The 16,644-nt window shown below is 40.7% G+C and overlaps 1 protein-coding gene and 1 long non-coding RNA gene across 6 annotated transcripts in view; one reads left to right on the forward strand and one right to left on the reverse strand.

The window, feature by feature from the left end:
* The window catches only part of Rgs20 (regulator of G-protein signaling 20), a 160,727-nt gene that overhangs the window by 51,764 nt on the left and 92,319 nt on the right, over positions 1-16,644 (reverse strand). The window contains exon 1 of one of the 5 annotated variants that reach the window (XM_011238400.1): positions 1,934-2,026. The exons of the other annotated variants lie outside the window; for them this stretch is intronic. The gene's annotated coding sequence lies outside the window, so the exon portion shown is untranslated. Of the gene's footprint in view, positions 1-1,933; positions 2,027-16,644 lie in introns of those variants that run through there. 5 annotated transcript variants of the gene reach the window in all.
* On the forward strand, positions 9,521-15,917 carry Gm16041. Its single transcript, XR_373197.3, has 3 exons — positions 9,521-9,792; positions 10,296-10,492; positions 12,229-15,917. It is a non-coding gene; the product is annotated as a predicted gene 16041 (long non-coding RNA).

Genomic DNA, 16,644 nt, shown 5'->3' on the forward strand with positions numbered 1-16,644 from the left:
AAAGGCTCACACTGTTCACAAGAACTTAAACATAGAAAATCCCCTATCTATCAACTGTTGAAAGGACCAACAAATGTGATGCCTCTACCAGCATTTACAGCAGTCATTTGTGAACAGCAAGGAAGTAGTGGACCCTGCTACACCAGAGGCTAACCTGAAAATATGGTGTGGTGGTGTGAATAAGGATGGGTCCCACAGGCTTATGGATATGAATGTTTGGTTCCCAGTTGCTAGTCGGTTTGGGAGGGATTAGGAGGTGTGGCCTTCTTGGAGGAGATGTCACTAGAGGTGGGATTTGAAGTTTCAAAAGTCCATGCCAAGTCCGGTCTCTTCCTCACCCACGTCTGAACTTTTGAATCAAATGTGAGGACTCATCTCTGCCTCCAGTGCCACGCCTGCCTGCTTCCATGCTTCTTGCCATGATGATCATGGACTCTAACCCTCTGAAACTGGAAGCAAGTCCCCAATTAAGTGTTCATTTTTTATGTTAGCTGCCCTGGTCATTGTGTCTATTACTAGCAATAGAACAGTAACAAAGACATATGGTAAATGACTAAAGGTAGGCACAAAAAGCTATGATTCAAAATTGTCTTTCTTAGACATGTTTGTGTTAGGCATACCTACAGGGGCTGAAAATAAATCATTAGTTGCCAGGTGCTAGGAAGAGTGGTACTTGAGTCTAGAGAGTTATTCTTGGGGCCAGGAAAATGTTCTGGAATTTTAAAAAATGACTGTTTCATAACTTTATAATAGTACTAAAACCCACACATTATAACCTTTAAAATGCTGAAGTTTGGGCTAGTAAGATGACTCAGTAGGTAAGGTTGCTTGCTGTGAACCACACCTGACAACCTGAGTTTGATCCCTGGGACTCACAAGGTAGTAGGAGAGAGCTACAACTTGTCCTCTGGTACCCCTCTCCCCAACTCCCACATGGTGACACATGCATGCATACACACAATTTAATGAATGTAAACAGTTTAAATCATGAATTTTTAAGGAACAACACAATTCATTCTAAGAGATAACTAAATCTTGAAAATGTTTTCCTAAATGAAAAGATAAGACCCTAAAAGGCACACATTATATAGCACCAATTAATTATGAAGTATACATAAGTAAATCTAGAGAGACCAAGAACAGACATAAGTAAATCTAGAGAGACCAAGAACAGGCAGGTTGGCAGTTGTGTAGGAAGGGCTCTTAATGGGTTCAAGCTGCCTTTGATAAAAAGGTTCTAAACATATATAATCATGATGGCTGCACAAAGTGAACTTCGTAGTGTATATTACAGTTTCAATGTAAATGTCCCCCACAGGCTCTTGTCTTTGGACGCTTGGTTTGCAGATGGTGCAGCTGTTTTGGGAGGTGTGGAGCCTTTTGATCACTGCCTCATAGGAAGGGTCGAGCCTTACTGGTGAGGCTTACGATGTATAGCCTGGCCTTGTCCTCACACCTGCTTGTTGGTTGTGCAAGCTCTTATTATCCCTGACAGTCTCAACCATCATCCTCTCCCTGTCCCACAGGAACTCAAATAAATGAATTCTCCCTAACTTGCTTCTTATTTGGCCAGAATGAGAAGAAAAGTAATGTTGTATACACATTTTATCCCAGCACCTCTGCCTAGCATGCATGGCTCATGAATGGATGAGTTTCCCATGAGATAGTATATGGCAACATAAATGTAATCTCTGTTCCCTCTTCTATGTACGGTCTGTATCTTTAAAACTCTTTTTTCGTACAAGGAGAATAGTTGTTGAATAATTAGGCCCACCTTCACCTAGCATGGCCTCATTTTATTTTATACTTGACCCTATTTCCAAACTGGTGAAATTCAGGTACTAGGGTCAGAACTTATGGTAGGATATGTTCCAAGACCCCAGTTGTCCTACTTTGCTTTCTTTCTCTTCAATCAAACTTTGATAAAACCAACCTGGGGAGAAGAGGGCTCATTTCATTTTACTGATTAGAGTACATCAAGAAGGAAGTCAGTTCAGGAATGTGGCCAGGACCCTGGAAGCAGGAACTGAAATAGAGAACACAGAGGAACACTGCTTCTTGGCTTCTTCCTCAAAGATTGCTTATTTTTAAAAAGATTTATTTACTTATTTTATGTATATGAGTACACTGTAACTGTCTTAAGACACACCAGAAGAGAGTATTGGATCACATTACAGATGGTTGTGAGCCTTCATGGGGTTGCTGGGAATTGCTCTGGAAGAGCAGTCAGTGCTCTTTAACCACAGAGCCATCTCTCCAACCCTCATTTTGCTTTTTTTTCAGGGCCACCTCTCCAGTGTTGGAACTACCTACAGTGGGCTGGAGCCTCCCACATCAACCATTAATTAAGAAGATGCTCCAGAGTCTGACCTGACGAAGGACTTTTCTCAATTGGAGTTCCTTGCTCCCAGAGGATGTTAGCTTGTGCCAAGCTTCTAAAACCTAACCAGCACACTGATGTGTGTCTAACACATGCTATTAGTAATACCAAGAGTATATACACAATGTTAATTATTATGCATACTCATAGTAATGTTTAATTCATTCATTAGTCTTAAAAAGCAATTGACAATAATATTGAAATAGAGCTGTTACAATGTACTGTAATGAAAGTTTTGTGAGTGGGGGTTGATTGTCTGTGCTGCAACAGACAATCTGGTAATAGGAACAGTTAAGTGATGACAGGGTACAATGCATGTAGTATGAATGAGGGAATGAAGAGGTGAATCATGTCTGGGCAGGAGACTTTGCTACACTAATTGGAGTTGAACTTAGCATTTCTGAATTGTTTATTTCTGGAAATTTCTACATAATACATTTGGACTATATTTGATTCTGGGTAACTGAAACTGAGAAAGGAAACTGTAGATGAGGGGTGGGGTACTCTGTTTTGGAGAATGGCCTAGTTAGCTTTAGTTGTCAACTTGATAAGGCCTAGAGCCACCTAAGATAGTGTTAGAGTTTCCATTGCTGTGAAGAGACTCAAAGACTATGTCAACTCTTATAAAGGAAAATATTTAATTGGAGCTGGCTTACAGGTTCAGAGGTTTAGTCCTTTATCATCATGGCAGAAAACATCATAACATACAGGCAGACATGGTGCTGGAGAAGGAACTGAGAGTTCTACATCTTGATTCAGAGCGAGCAGAAGTGACTAAGTGCCACACTGGTTGTAGCTTGAACATAGAAAACTTCAAAGCCCATGCCACAATGACAGACTTCCTCTAACAATGCCACATCTACTCCAACAAGACCACACCTCCTAATCGTGCCACTCACTATGGGGTAAGTATTCAAACACATTTCTCCATGGTGGCCATTCCTACTCACACCACACAGTTATAAGAAAACTGAACCATGTACTGCTGCTTTATGTCTATTCAGCTGGCAGAGAAGTGGGGCCCTTCCCAGATTAATGTAGGCACAGTTATGCTTACATGGCATGTAAGATTTTTTAACAAGTTATGGCAACTCCAGCAGTTTTGTATCTTAGAAGTAACGAACATAATCAAAGTGTCAGTGTATGTAGTGTTTGGTTATTGTGGTGGTTTGAATGAGAATGGTTTCCACATGTGCATATGTTTGAATACTTGCTTTTCAGTTGGAGGAACTGCTTGGGAAGGATTAGAAGACATGGCCTTGTTGGAAGAAGTATGTCACCAGGAGTGGACTTTGATGATTGGAAAAACCTGATCCCAGTTGGATTTTTTGGCCTCCTACTTATATGTCAAGATGTGAGTTCTTAGATGTATCTGTCTTTGCTCACCATCATGAACTCTAAACCTCTGAAACTCTAAGGCCACTAGATGCTTTCCTTGTAAGTTGCCTTGCTCATGGTTTTTTGTCATAGCAATAGAAAATTAACTAAAACTAAAGTTAGCAGCAAAAGTGGAGTTTGGATGTGACAGGATTGACCGTGATGTTTTTTGAAAGCGTAGGAAACTGTAATCTGAACTAGAGAGGTTGTTGAATCCTGTAAGCAGAACTTCATATGCCATCCTAGCAGGACTCTGGACTTCTATGTGGACTATGAAAGCCCAGCTCAAGAGATTTCAAGGGGAACCACAATAGCAACTGGACTAGAGACCATTTTTTGTGATATTTTGGCAAGAGCACACAGTACTCTGACACAGAGTAGCCTGATATGCCTTAGAATAAAGGGAAGGGTGCTTTCAGAGCAAGACTCCACACAACTAAACTTTCAACTTGTGAAAGGTAAAGGCCTAAGAAATTTTCTGCTACTGACAAAGAAAAATGAAGAAAAGCAGCAAATGTGATTCAAGGAGGCCAGATTCCATTTCAAGTGGAAATCTGAACTTGGCAATGTTGTCGGCATTGTTCTGGCTTTAGAGTCACGAAGAAGTACTTAAGTAATGGATTATAGACTCTTCTTCCATAGTTAACCTTTAAGGCTGACTAAAAGAAATAATACTTTATATTTTATGTTTTCATAGATTACAAGAAAGTTTTATGTGTCATTTCTTTTTGCCCTTCTTAGAAGGCTCAAGTATGACTGCAGATGCTTATCTGTTCACAGGAAGAAACCAAGGATCAAGTAGGCATAACTCACCTCCCTGGTGTGACACAGCATTCCTTTAACTTTGTCACCAATGTGCCAACCAAATGTTCCTTCTCATCCAGCTCACTGGCTCACAGTAGACACGGTCACCTCCAAACACTCACGTACTAAGGGTTCCTTTTATTTAAGAGTGCTTATTTTTGTAGGCTAGGCAAGGCGTTTGTTTCATTGTTTTGTTTTAAGACAGAGTCTTTCCTTTTTGACTGGGACAAGGGTTGAAACAGATCTTTCTGCATAGCTGTCCTAGAACTCTTTGTAGACCAGGCTGACCTAAAATCATGGAGATCTACCTGTCTCTGCCTCTAGAGTGCTGAAATTAAGGGCATCTACTGCTATGTCCAGCTTTGAGACAGGATCTTGATCTGTCATGAAACTTAAGTAATGGTAATGTATGCCTCCACAGAAGAACTCCCTCAGGCCAAGGGAGTTCAAGGGCTTGCTGCTAATCATACAACTGGTCAAAAATCTATGTGAGGTTACAGTCCTATAGACTTACTCTCCTCCTTATACACACTCTTTTAGAGATCACTCTCATTTTCAAACATCAATTTCCCATGAAACTACAAGTTCTTTTTTTTTCCAGTGACTATTTTTTTTATTAGAAACTACAAGTTCTTATAAACATCAACATGAACTTATGCCCTTTCATACTCTAGCCAATTTTTGACATTTGTTTTGTCTCAAATACAGAAACCAGATGAAATTGATAGATATAAGATCTATTCAAAGGAAAAACAATTTAAACTTGAGTTTGGGGCTGGTGAGATGGCTCAGCCAATGAAGGCACTTGCTGCCAAGTCTGTTGATCAGAGTTTAATCCTAGGACTCATTTTGTGGAAGGAGAGGACTGACTTCTGCAAGTTCGCCTCTGACCTCCCCCCACCTACACATGCACAATAAGTAAATACTGCAATAAATTTGAGTTAAAAAAGAGTGTGAGTCCAAAGAACACTATCCCAAGGGCAAGAGGAATGCATGGTGCTTAACATTAATCATTCCCCTGCCTCAGACATTGCCTAATGCTTCTCTTTAGCCCCACAAGTGGTAATATTAAGGGTTTAATATGAATCTTTTCAGAGCAATTTCTATAAATTTAAAAACATAAATAACCTTAGTTTAAAACAGTTTTAGGGAAGTTATTAGAGTATTTGCACATATACTTTTGTTTATACAGGCACTGCTGCTCTCTGACCTTAAGTGACTTGGGTGGAAGGCAGGCTAGGTGGCAGGCAGCTGTCCCCTTCCTTCTTTACTTCCAGGCTTATTCTTTTAAAGTTAGCCAGTCTTGAAAGGCCATGAGGCTGACCCTCAGCCAATGGGAGACATGGTGACATGGTGACACAGTCACCACTTGATTGAGAACAAAAATCAAGTACACATCTTGCCCCAGTGTGCTCGATCTTCTGCTTTTGAATGTAGTACATAGTTCTGATGAGAATTAAAGTTTTACTTGTGGGGACACTATAATTGGAGTAGTTGTCTTTTCCCTTTGATCTCAAACTTATTTCTAGCACACATGCTTATATATTTATGGTACCCCTGGTAGGTGGTGGTGGTGAAGAGTAAACCTGACACCTCCAAACACCCTACCACCAAGAGTCACTCCTTGCTTGCTTGTCTTTTTTAAATGACTCAAAAAAAAATCTTCTTTGATGGCTTGTATAGCTATTACATTCATTTTAATAGCTGGATAGTATTTTAGAGTTAAGACATTTTAATATAAATAATAAACATGTTTAATAGTTCTCAGTGGCCATATGTAATAAAATGGCAGATTGATTATATTTAAATGCTAAATTTCTAATGCACAAGGCTGCTGCTGATCAAGAATGGGCAAACCTAAGCATAAATATTACTGGGTCTGGAGAGATGGTCTAGTGGTTAAGAGCACTACTATTTCAGAGGACCTGGTTAAAGTCATGGCACCCACAGGATGGCCCATAATCACCTATAATTCCAATTCCAGGGGATCAAGTGTGCTCTTTTGCTCTCTGAGGGCACTAGGCACACACATGGTGTACAGACATAGATATAAGATAAATACATGTACACATAAAAAATTTTAAAGTATACATTAGCAACAATGCAGTGAATAAAAATAGCAAATCTCATGATCATTTCTAGAAGGTTTGAGGGAACCAAATGACTAGAAAGCTAGGAAATAAGGGGATGAATCATACTATTATCCTATATTTCCCATATAAACAGAAACTGTGTGTGTCATCTATAAAAGAAGGTTAGTTTGGCCATATTTAAGAGGCTCCTGGCATCTCTAGCAAAGCGTCAAAAGAGCTAAACAAGCACCTAACAGGATGAGCCCATTTGAGAGAGTAAAAATGTGAGCACTAAAGGATTTCTGAAGTATTGGTAGAAAAGAAAGAAATATTTGCGATTAAAGTATAAGACTTTATAAAATCTATATGTAAATAAGTTATGGAATTGGGAGAATTACAATTTAAACCAGGGACCACATTTTGCCTATCAGATTTATAAAAAGTAAACAAAGATAAAAATTTTAAAAAATCAATCACATATTGATAAAAATTAGGATTTGAAGAAAGTGATTCAAATCCCAGTTTCAAGGCTGATCACCTGAAGTTGTCACATCTCTGAAATCCTGCTTCTCTTAGCTACAGAACTCCGGAGAAGTAAGGATTAAGTGTAAACATGCCAGGAGCAACTGAGTTATACTGGTAACATGCAGTGGTACTCAATAAATGTTTGCCGAGCAGTTATTCCTATGTATAGGACTTGCTCTCTTTTGAGTTCTGTGGCTTGTTTGAATAGGATGCCTCTTCATGATTTTCTTGTTTGGCCCACTCTTACCTTATTTAAATCTTTTTAGTCTGTGCTGTGCCAGAGGTTAGAAGGTTTAGTCTTTATAATCTGGAACATTGGGATCACGTGTTCCTTGAAGATATTGTGCAACCCATAGGTTCCTCTGGGTCTGATGTCTTTCTTAGGGCCAGATTTCTAAATACTTATGATTTAGATGTGAAATGATCTTATGGGCTTGTTTGAACATTTAATCCTTAATTGGTATTGCCATTCTAGGGAGGTTGCGGAACCTTGGGACAGTGGTCTATCTAGCAGAAGTGGGTTGCTGGAGGCAGCCTTCAAGGTGATGACCACTTCCAATTCTGCCTACATTCTGTGCTTTCTGGTCCCTGCAGATGTGAAGAGCTCCAGCTGCACCTTTCTTGCCATGAGGGCTCGAGACTCTTTAAACCTGAGCCCTAATGGACCTTTCTGCCCCTATGCTGTTCTGTTACATTTTTACCGATGAGAGTGATTATTAAAACAACATCCTTTCAATTTATCTGTACAATATTTTCATGTGACAGGATTTTCAACTTTGATGGAACTCAAAGTTTCTTGCTGTTGTGTTGATTTTGGCTGTGTGTGTTTATTGGAGCTGAAGCCAGGATCTTGTGAATGTAGGCAAACACTCTACCACTAAACTATATCCCCCATGCTATAACATTTTAAACATATTTTCTCAGAAAAGTGTCAATTCTATGTAAGGGTTCCAAATATATTGCTATAAACCTGCCCACATTATTTGCTTCTGCTTTAAAATGTCCCCATCTCTGGCCATGTGACACAACTCATTCCTGGTGCTTGTAGGCCCTTAATTACCACAGAACTACCCTAAGTCTTGTGGATCACCCTAACTTTTTGTCAAGAGAGACTTTCACTGATTGCAGCTCTGCTTTCTATCATTCTACATGTGTCTGCTTTCTTTAAAGCCACTTCCCAGCTGGCCTGTGGCCATAAAAATAGAAGCAAGAGGCTCACAAACTTAGACCCCCCTTTTCAAGGAAGCAAAACCAAACAACAGTCTCACTTTCATAGCTGTATTTTCAATAATTGCTGTTTTCTAACAAGCGCATTTGGCGCTAGCTGCAAATCAATAGGCTCCCCCTACCTCACTGGTGGGTGACTTTCTTGAACCCTGGCAGGATGCTATCATTTTTCCTCATTTCCTCAGTACTGCTGGGCTTTGAGTGGATTCCAATTATCAGTCTTTGTTGCTATTCCCTATTAGGAGCAAAGCTTCGTTCCTCCTGAGTCCCATTCTCATTAATTTCCCTGCTTAGAGAAGCCCTGGGGACTGAGGCACCTCTGCGTGAGAAGCACACAAATATTCCAGGAACACCCCCATCCGATGGCCTTCAGAGACACCCTCATTTTCTTGTTCTCTGAAGCTACATTTATGAGTAATTTAGCATAATATGTCCCATCTTGCTCCTAATTTTACCTCCTGTTGGTTTTTCTGCCTTCTAGGTTTGCCTTGCCCCTGGAAGGCTTTTCCTGTTGTGTTTTGCCCGGGGTGCAGCATGCTTTCTCACAGAAAACACAATTGCTAGTACATCCTAATGTGAGTGAAAGGGAAGAAAGCAGACAAGTATGGATGGGTGGAGTAAGTTGGGCATGAGAATATCATGTATGCTCACTTGGGTGTGAAGGGAAGGACCCTACAACCCCACCTCTTTTAGCCCATGCCTAACATTTGGGGCAGAATTGCAAGTGATCAGAGGAACTGGAGTTAGAAAAGGAAGTAAAAGCCAACTTGCCACAAGACAGGAGAGTGAAGTGGGTTGAAGGGAGGTACATCAGATGTATGGCTGTTAGCTTCTAGAACCCAAGGAAAGGCCCCCAAAAATGTTGGTGTCCAGGCTGTTCAATCCACAGAGTCTTTTATGGGCTTCTCATTATCTCTCATTCATGAAGCCACACAATGAGGTTTTAAAACCTCCCTCACCAGCAGCAGGGTAGATTGCATGCTGAGCTCTCTCTGGGCTTAGCTGCCTACTCTGAAAATAGCAACAGGTGAAAGCAGCTTCTGTGAATCACATCCTCCCAGGATAATGCTGGGTCACCTGATGCTAATTAAGTCACAAACAGGCACTCTGCCAGCCCAGGCTGCCATCTGTTATTAGCTGCTGGGAAACAGTCGACCCCAGATCAGCACTGGTTTCTATTTTGTTTAGAAGGATGCTGAAATGAATTGATTTTTAAGTTTGACTGGATGCTGGTACATTATCCTGCAGTGTAGCCATCACTGTTTAAAAGCCCATTTAGTTCCAGCCCATGACTATTAACGAAAACCTAGATGAAATGGTCTTCACAAGAAGTAGACCACAAAATCTAATAAAAGCTTTGTCTTTTATGTCATATGATCCTGTAAGATGGACAGCCTTTGGTAATGAGTGGGTATTAGTGGCCCTTCTGTATGCAATATCACTACAATGAATCTTTTAAAGTGTGGTCGGTCCTTCTGGATTTATTGTCTGAATAATTTGGGGTGGATATAAAGCAAAGGTTAGCTCACTGTTATTCAAGTAGAAGCCTGCTGACAGCGAAGTAACCAAAGACTGTTCTAAGTTCCAGTCACTACCAGATGGTGGCTCACACATGTCCCCAGCGTTTGAAAAGCCTCTTAAGCATGCTACAGTATTTCAGGGCCTTAGATGGAATTTTTTTTACAGTTTCTCTTTAGATAGCTATTGCCAAATTTGTAAGTCACTGCAGGTCTGAAGCCACAGAAGGTCCTAAGACTGTAACAGTCCTGTCTTCTCTTCTACTCTTACAAAAGTAAATATTGTATGAGACACCTCTTACTGTTATTTGGAGGGAATATTAGAAATAAGAATATTATCTGGAAGATTAACAAATTATGTAATTTTATTCCTTTCTTTTCCCCTCTGTTTAGAGGCAGGGTTTCATGAAGCCTTCAACTCCTGATCTTCCTTCTTTTACCTTCCAAGTTCTTGGTATCAGGCATGAGGCTATCAACTGGCTACTCATCTTAGGAGCATCAAATGACCAAGGAGCTTGCCAACACTGACTAAAACCTTCCTGGCTTTCTCTATCCCAGGGAATAATGGGAATTTCTTGTGATGAATGCAGGTAGGTTGCATCTCCAATGACAAGCTAGCAGAGGGTACTTATAAAGACATTTAGCACTTAGTAAACTTTTGGTCTTAGTAAACTTCGGGGCTCTTCAGCTGTCTGCTGAAGACTGTGCCAGGCAGGCCTTAGTGTTTTGTGAGAGAATGTCTGATAGCTCTTTAGGTTCCCAGCATGGAAAGGACTATCCTTTGAAAACTGTAGAGTAACCACTGCAAATATATATGTATATGCAAATTTAACATATATATTAAAATAGGACAAGATTATTACAACATGGAAAATCAATTTGTAAAATCACACAGCATCTCACTGGAAAAATATGTCCTTTCTTCATGCTTTTTCCTGCCTTGGTAAAGGACACTGCTGTTTGTCCAGTAATTCAAGAAAAAAATTCCAGCCATGGTGGTAAATATGTGTAATTTCTCAGGGGTAGCTGAGGCAGGAGGGGCTTGAGTTCAGAATTAGCTTGATTTATATAATGAGATCCCATCTCAAAAGGGAGGCAGAGGGAGACAGAGACTGAGAAAGACAGACTGTTAGTTATCTTCAGCTTCTCCACTTCTAACTCAGCAAAACCAAATGAGCTTTCTATATCCCAGAAGCCTTTTGACTTTATCTTGACCTTGGGCCTAGATTTTGATGGAAATTTCTCTGTAATCCTGTTTCTGTTCTTCCTTTGAATAACTAAAGAAATGTAAAACTGTTGACCTTTTAGAGCATTGTACTCAGTCTTTCTCCCTCTGAAGCAGTGGAAATAAGACTTAGGTAGAAAGGTTATTGATTTCCGGTCAAGTGTGTACTGACTGCAAAGCCCCTTTCATTGTGGGCAGCTAAGAAGGTAAATGCGGTTCCTCTTTCTCCACATCCTTGCCAGCATCTGCTGTCACCTGAACTTTTGATCTTAGCCATTCTGACTGCTGTGAGGTGGAATCTCAGAGTTGTTTTGATTTGCATTTCCCTGATGTTTAAGGATGTTGAACATTTTTTCAGGTGCTTCTCAGCCATTTGGTATTCCTCAGTTGAGAATTCTTTGTTTAGCTCTGTACCCCATTTTTTAATAGGGTTATTTGATTTTCTGGAGTCCACCTTCTTGAGTTCTTTATATATGTTGGATATTAGTCCCGTATCTGATTTAGGATTGGTAAAGATCTTCTCTCAATTTGTTGGTGGCCTTTTCGTCTTATTGACGGTATCTTTGGCCTTACAGAAGCTTTGCAATTTTATGAGGTCCCATTTGTCGATTCTAGATCTTACAGCACAAGCTATTGCTGCTCTGTTCAGGAATTTTCCCCCTATACCCATATCTTCGAGGCTTTTCCCCACTTTCTCCTCTATAAGTTTCAGTGTCTCTGGTTTTATGTGGAGTTCCTTGATCCACTTAGACTTGAGCTTTGTACAAAGAGATAAGGATGGATCAATCTGCATTGTTCTACATGATAACCACCAGTTGTGCCAGCACCATTTGTTGAAAATGCTGTCTTTTTTCCACTGGATGGTTTTAGCTCCCTTGTCAAAGATCAAGTGACCATAGGTGTGTGGGTTCATTTCTGGGTCTTCAATTCTATTCCATTGATCTACCTGTCTGTTGCTGTACCAGTACCATGCAGTTTTTGTTTTTTTTTTTTAATCACAATTGCTCTGTAGTACAACTTAATGTCAAGCATGGTGATTCCACCAGAGGTTCTTTTATTGTTGAGAATAGTTTTTGCTATCCTTGGTTTTCGTTATTCCAGATGAATTTGCAAATTGCCCTTTCTAACTCGGTGAAGAATTGAATTGGAATTTTGATGGGGATTGCATTGAAGTACAACCACTCTGGAAATCAGTCTGGCGGTTCCTCAGAAAATTAGACATAGTACTACCAGAAGATCCAGCAATCCCTCTCCTGGGCATATATCCAGAAGATGTTCCAACTTGTAATAAGGACACATGCTCCACTATGTTAATAGCAGCCTTATTTATAATAGCCAGAAGCTGGAAAGAACATAGATGTCCCTCAACAGAGGAATGGATGCAGAAAATGTGGTGCATTTACACAATGGAGTACTACTCAGCAATTAAAAACAACGAATTCATGAAATTCTTAGGCAAATGGATGGGTCTGGAGGATATCATCCTGAGTGAGGTAACTCAATCACAAAAGACCTCACATGCTATGCACTCACTGATAAGTGGATATTAGCCCAGAAACTTAGAATACCCAAGATGCAATTTGCAAAATACATGAAACTCAAGAAGAAGGAAGATCAAAGTGTGGCTACTTCACTCCTTCTTAGAATGGGGAACAAAACACCCATGGAAGGAGTTACAGAGACAATGTTCGGAGCTAAGATGGAAGGAAGGACCATCCAGAGACTGCCCCACCCAGGGATTCATCCCATATAGAACCACCAAACTCAGACACTATTGCATATGCCAGAAAGATTTTGCTGACAGGACCTTGATATAGCTATCTCTTATGAGGCTATGCCAGTGCCTGGCAAATACAGAAGTGGATGCTCACAGTCATCTATTGGATGGAACACAGGGCCCATAATGAAGGAGCCAGAGAAAGTACCCAAGGAGCTAAAGGGGGTCTGCAACCATATAGGAGGAACAACAATATGAACTATCCATACCCCCCAGAACTGTGTCTCTTGTTGCATATGTAGCAGAGGATGGTCTAGTTGGCCATCAATGGGAGGAGAGCCCCTTGGTCTTGTGAAGACCATATGCCCTTTTGAACTCAGGGAAGAAGCATCCAGTTGGCTGGGTGGTCTAACCTAGTCCAAAAGTTGTAATGGGCTGGCTCCATTATGGGCAGTGAGTAGTCAGTTTCTGTTTCTTGTAGCCTTTATAGAGCTGGCCCTGGGGAAAGTGGCTAGCTGGGGACAGATGTTGCCACAGTAGGATGAGGGCAAACTCTGGGACTAGGTCTATAGTGCTCTAGATTAGTCAGCCTGGTATATTTCTCTAAGTATGAGCTTCTCCTGTAATAACTGGTGAAAATCTCAGTCTTTTTTCAAAAGAAAAGCACATGTAAACACTGGGGCAATGCTGTCTTTTGTGGTGGTAGGTCACTACTTACATATAGTACTTACACATAGAAATACTGTGTGAAGTGGGCTGTGTATGCATGAAAATGTGTGTATTTATATAAGTACAGGCATCTACTCATACATGAATAATGTTGATACATGTCTGCTTCATAAATCAGCCTGTTCATTCTGATTTAGAGGAAAGAGATTTTTTAAATGTATCATTTGATACTGAGAAGAAAACATTAAGCTCAGTCTTTTCTCTTTCTTAATCTCCAGAGCAGTAAGTATAGACCAACAGTGTAATGCAATGGTGTGAAGAGAGAACTATCAATACACAGAGGACAACACCCACACACAAATATATATCCAGCCACACTTGTGCCACAACAGTTTAAATAATGAGGAAAACTCCAGTGGCAACAAGGACAGTAGGCATCCAGAGCTCTTGCTTTTCTGGTATCAATCTATTATGAGTTGGTGCAATGGCTTTGTCACACTCCAAGAATATACTAAAGTTGACAATATACACATCTTATAATGCAGCCATTGCAGTCTTTGAAATAAACTCTCCAGGAAGTTTGCACCAAAACATTCAAAAGCCTACACCGTACTCACCTACAGAGTCTGACAAAGCCAAGGGGAGAAGGTCTGGAGAATGGCAAATGTAACTGCAGTACAGACTTACAGTAGACAGCACCAACAGCATGAGACCTACAGTGATCTTAATCTCATCAACAGTACTGAGTGAAGGGAAACGCACAGGGTGGCTAGGGCATATGTCAGTCTATGGTGCATAAGAAGCATTCACAGTGCCCTGAGTTCATTCCCATGCAACCAGCAACCGCAATGGCAACAAGATGCAGGTGAGTGTATGTTGTCTGACTCTGTTCCAAGAAAACATAGAACCTGGCAAAACTCTTTCTGCTGTTCAAAGTCAGAACACTGCTCCTGGTGCTTCTACTGCCGTGATAAACAGCATGGCAATGGCAGCTCAGAGCCGGGAGGATTTATTTTCATTTATATCTCAATTATAGTCCATCATGAAGGAAAGTCAGGGAAGAAACTCAAGGAAGGGACCCAAAGGCAGGAACTGAAGCAGGGACCATAAAAGAACTCTGCTTATTACTGGATTCCTCCCCGAGGCTTGTTCAGCCTGCCTTTCTTTAAAAAATGTACATTGGTGTTTTGCTTGCATGTATGAATGTGTGGGGGTCTCAGATCCCCTGGAACTGGACTTGCAGATAGTTGTAAGCTGCCACGCAGGTACTGGGAATCAAACCCCATCCTCTGAAAGAGTAGGCAGAGCTCTGAACTGCTGAGCCATCTCTCCAACCCCTTCAGCCTGCTTTTTAAAATAGAAACAGGACCACTAGTTGAGGGGTGACACCACTCACAGTGCCCTTGGCCCTCCAGCATCAATCACATTCTATGGATTTGTCTACAGGCATTTCCTAGCCTGTGAATCCCTCTTCCCAATTTACTCTAACCTATGTCAAGTTAACATCAAGTTAACCATCACACCAATAGTGGAGGATTCTGGGTACTTGATTTGGATGCTTTTATGTAGATGTTTCAGTCTATAAAAAGGTATCAAACAGCATATACACTTGTTTGTCACATGCCATACACATTCTTTTAAAAGCTCAATGTAAATAGCAAGACTGGAGTAAGATATGCTACCATGGTGGAAGGAGCTTAACAAAGATTAGGTTGCTTTCGTTTGCCAGGTCACAGTCACCTGTGATGTCCACAGAAACAATAAGGCAGGTAAACAGCCTGCCTTGGCAGCAGATTCTGACCGTAACAGCCTGTGCTTCACAATGTAAACACTCTCTTGCTTCCTTTCCCACATTTAAATATCTCTCTAAGGTTTGCTACAACTTGTTTACTTTATCCCAGCAATGGTTTTGACCCTGTGGTCAAAGGAGTAGTAGGCATCATGGAAGAGCTACTTTTAAAAAATGATAACGATGGAGACTGTATCTGTTTAAATTAACAACTCTATGTCCGTCTTTCATGATTCTGGAGTCCAATCTCTTGCTTCCACATGTGCCTGTACTGGCAATTACATCTAAAAGCAGACATGCACACACACACACACACACACACACACAAAGACAATTCACATGCATACACGAAGGCATACACCAAGACAACACACATGCACATAAACACACAGAGACAATACACATACACAGACAGACAGACACACCACACACACACACACACACACATACACACACACAAAGAGAGAGAGAGAGAGAGAGAGAGAGAGAGAGAGAGAGAGAGAGAGCTAGCATTAGTGTCTGACAGCATCAGCACCTAAGAAGTATCCTCTGCTCTTCTCACTCAGGTGGAGAGGAGAGGCCCAACTAAAGCCCTGAACAGTATATAGTCATTAATACTTGGCACATACTTAAATTTGTGTATTTGACAAAAAAACATGCGGGGAAATATTTTGTTGGGCATCACACTGCTATTCTAGCACTTCCTTTTACAGACCTCAGCCTGCAAAGATGAGGAGCCGTAAGCTCTTTTCTTGGAGAAAAGCACTTGATGTGCTTGCCAGTTTAGAAAATGATGGCATTTAGCTTTTTCTACATTTACTTGGGTAGAAGTGGATAGCCACAATGCACCTGGAGGGAATAATTAATAACACTGAACTCATTGCACTTCAGCTTTTATTCAATAAAAAAGACCACGAATATGTGCAATTAATGCTGCATGATTTTTCTCTATCCTGTGTGTATATCACTTCCATCTCTGGTTATGAAGTTTAAATAAATCTAGAGCTCACGGGTATTATGTATTATGCATGGTTCATATAACCCCAAGAATGAAAATTGAAGTTTGATGTGAAATTAAATCCTTCACAAATCCTCACTTCTAATAAAGTGCTTGGAGCGAGGATGAAGGCAATGGAGCCATTGTCTTCTCCAGTACTGAAGTGCTACAAGGGGCACAATCTTCCAAGACAATAAAGATAAAGAGCTTCCAGGCTCTGTAATTGCTATACAAGTTCTTATGCATACTAGGTACTCAGGACAAGGGGCCAGGCACATCTGCAACTCACAGATCTATTTCTCAAGATGACATACTGTCCTTACCTAGAACATTTTCCAAAAATAT

This window comes from Mus musculus, chromosome 1 (assembly GCF_000001635.26).
Source record: "Mus musculus strain C57BL/6J chromosome 1, GRCm38.p6 C57BL/6J".
Lineage (NCBI taxonomy): Eukaryota > Metazoa > Chordata > Mammalia > Rodentia > Muridae > Mus > Mus musculus.